Below are 3,897 nucleotides of genomic sequence, written 5' to 3'. Positions count from 1 at the left end.
GCCCAACTAGGAGCTTGATCCCAGGATCCTGAGCTGAGCCAAAGGCAGCTGTTCAACTGACTGAGCCACCCAGGTGTCCCAAAAATATATAGCTTTTGAAAATAGCATCTTCTAAATTGTTTTTCTACCCCAGGCCACCTTCTAGTGTATAGTATACTTCAACATAGTACTGAATAGTAAAGTATATAATTTATATACTTTGTATAGAATAGTATAGTATATTTTCTGTGGTATACTACTAACATAGTTTACTTTTTTTAGGATACTACTAACATTTTGTGACATGATATTGTGCAGGACACCAGTTCTGGAAATTCTGGCTTCAGGTCATTTGTATTCCTTTTGGTTTGCTTATAAATGAAAGCATTAAATGATATGAATTTGTCTCTGGGTACTTCTTTGACTACATCTCGTATGTTTTAATATGTAATGCTTTCCATTGTCATTTTCTTAAATTCTTTGATTCAAGAATTATATAAGGGAGTTTTTAATGTCTTTGGGTTATACTTTTTTTTTAAGATTTTATTTATTTATTCATGAGAGACAGAGAGAGAGAGAGAGGCAGAGACACAGGCAGAGGGAGAAGCAGGATCCCTGCAAGGATCCCAATGTGAGCCTTGATCCTGGATCCCAGGATCATGCCCTGAGCCGAAGGCAGATGCTCAAACATTGAGCCACCAGGCATCCCAAGGATTATACTTTTTTAATAAAGACTAACTTTATTACACACATAGCCTGTGTAATTTTTGCTCTGAAGAACTTACTGTGTTTTTTCATGACATAGTAAGTGGTATATTTTTTAGAATACTCACAAATCCTGAGGAAAATGTCTTCTCTTTGTAAAGTGCAGAGGTGGTGCACATTATATACATATATATCAATAACTCGACATTTTAATGGCACATTGTTAAAGTTCTCTATATCTTCTTTTATAGCTACTTGTTGGTCTGTGAAAAAGTGAGTGAATTGTATTAAAGAAGATGTACGGTAACTGTATTTCTGTTTCTCCTATTTCTATCAGTGGCTTTCTTTACGTATTTTAGGCAAAATAATTCTTTACTATATCTTTATCCCCTCCACCCTAACCTCTATGTCATTCTCTATCACCTTGCCCTGTTTTATTTTCCTTTATACTTTCATCTGTTTGGCTCACCACTGTGCCCTCGAACATCTATAAGAGTATATGGCACATAGTGTGCACTCAATAAATGTTGGAATTAGTAAATCAGTTACACTGTATGTCAAATAAAAAATACTCTCTGCCCATTTAAATGCTGATCTAGTTTCTTTGTGTTTGTATTTATCTACTATGTTCTTACTCATCTTGTGCTTTGTTTTAGGTCTATTCCTTCACAACAGAATAGTTTAATTGACTCTATTTGAAAATCTCTTTTAATAGGGCCATTTAATCTTTAAATTGATTATGACAACTAATAGCTTTCATGTTCCTTTTTAGCCTAATTCTATGTTATGCCATTGGCTACTTTAAAATTTTAAGAACATATTTAACCAAATTCTTCACATTATCAATTCCAAGAATAAAATTTTGTATTGATCAGGGATCCCTGGGTGGCGCAGCGGTTTGGCGCCTGCCTTTGGCCCAGGGCGCGATCCTGGAGACCCGGGATCAAATCCCACGTCGGGCTCCCGGTGCATGGAGCCTGCTTCTCCCTCTGCCTGTGTCTCCGCCCCTCTCTCTCTCTCTGTGACTATCATGAATAAATAAATAAAAAAAAAAAAAAAAAAAAAAAAGGAATGGCCTAATTGTCCTATGCCCAGTTTCATACTTCCAGGTACTAGGGGAAAATTCTGTACTCTCTCCAGATAGTTTTCTGTATGGAGGGAAATTTATTTGTTCTGGGGAGCTGACCTCAGGACAGAGACCCACATATCTGAGTTTAAGAGTATGTGTCATCATGTACATGGGGAATAAGGGGTGTGGAAATTAAGGAGTAAATCTTTTTTCCTTGTTTGTGAAGACATCCTGGAGGAAAAATGGGGCAAGATAATTTATTCATATTTTAAGTTTTAAAATTAGCATGTATCATTTTTTATATTAGAAATTTTCTGTTCATCTTATTGAATTTGCTTTATGACCTGACAATAATTTATAATTAAGTCTAAAGAGCCTATTCCTGACCTTTTGCAGAAAGCATAAATTTTGTCTTATCATTGACCAATTTTCTAAACTCTTTCAAAGGAGAAATATTGTTGACTCCTTCAAAGGACACTTTCTAGAGAGTTGTTAAAGTTTGCTCTCAACCTTACATTTTGTGAAACTGGTTATCTCTGGATCTGTGATCTAGCAAGACACAAGTTTCGCTCCACAGGGATATGATTAACCATCAGGCCCTATTAGTAGCTTGCACCAAAGCAGGCTATTATATTCAAATGGAGGCATGATGAGCCATTTCCATACCCCATGCCACCCTTCTCTTGACATCATGTCAATACAAATCTTCCTGTATTCTTTCCTTAACTCAGTTAGACCCTGGGTTGACATTAGCATAATTGACCTAGAAATTATAGATAATAGCAGCAAGAAAAGGTTTTAACAGGCTAGACAACATTATTTAGTCTTTTTCTATAATGCCCTTCTTAGGACTGTTATTCCACTCTCTTTATTCTATTTACTACCCCTTGTGGAAGCACCAAGGCCTTTGAGGCTGCTGTGAAGCAGCACTCTTTATCCCAAAGACAAGCCTTCTTAAACTGTCATCATTCCTCACAATAACCTTCAAGGTCAGTTACTTAATGATTTTATGTTCCAAAGAGAATTGGGAAACTCTAGGTTAAGTGCTTTCCCCCAGACAAATCAGAAGCACAGCTGGGGTCAGAACAGTACTTTTGGCTCCAGTTAATTCAATTGGAAAAAAACGCACTCGCACTCCCCACCCCACTAGGATTGCTGCCAAGACCATTCAGAAGGTATAAATGTAGCATTCTGGTTATGGGCCCATATTCTAGCTTTAATAAATGGGCATGCTTATCCTTCCTAGGTGACCCATTATTGAGCCTTGGTCTTTCGGCTTTGCTACACACTAAGGTTTACATCAGGATAGAATCCAGAGCACTGCATGGGATTACAGTAATAAGAGCCTTTTTGTCTGGAAGCTTTCAATCAGCATTAATGTGGAAAACTCAAAAAGTACTTTTCTTGCCATATGTGAAGCAGAATAACCTGGCTAATGAATACGGAGCCTGTCCTACTGGCACGTAAACACCTTTGGCCATAGTCCCGACAAATCTTAGCAACTATCCAAGGTCAAGTTTTGTCAACACTTGGATGGAAGTCATCCAGAGAAAACCCCAGGTGTGGCAAGAGCTATGTTGATGATTCAGTAGTTGACATTCTCCCTTCTGAGTCAATAATTAACCCCAGCATGCTATTATTGGCATTCTGAAGCCTCCTGTAATTTGCATGCCTTAAAAATTAGATTCAGTAGAAACTACTGGTCATAAAGGTAGTCAAGAGAAAACAATGAACCTGGTTGTAATTACATTTCAGTATTAACTGGCTACATAAATCCTGTCAAGTTCTTCAGTATTTTCTGTAAAAAAAAAATTGCCTTAATTTCTCCATAAAGACATAATTTCCTTGGAAGAATTAGTGTGGCCATTAGAGCTGTGAAGAAGCATCTTGATAGTTGTGGGAATAGTTTTCTCATGCTGGAGAATTGCTTGAGTTTCTTAAAAAAAAAAGAGGCCACATGTGAGTTTGCAGTTGGGCAATGAGGATCAGACATTTCAGTCTCTCAGTGGCTACAGAAACTTTTCAAGAAAAGACATGACACGTTTCTGGAGAAATAGCAGCTGAAATACCTATGCCTATTTACCTTAAACTTTTTAGCTTGTATTCAGAATGTTGATGCTTAAGTTTCTTACTTATACCTTCCT

The sequence above is a fragment of the Canis lupus genome, chromosome 29 (genome assembly GCF_011100685.1).
Source record: "Canis lupus familiaris isolate Mischka breed German Shepherd chromosome 29, alternate assembly UU_Cfam_GSD_1.0, whole genome shotgun sequence".
Taxonomy (NCBI): Eukaryota; Metazoa; Chordata; class Mammalia; order Carnivora; family Canidae; genus Canis; species Canis lupus.
This window is presented reverse-complemented; position numbering follows the sequence as displayed.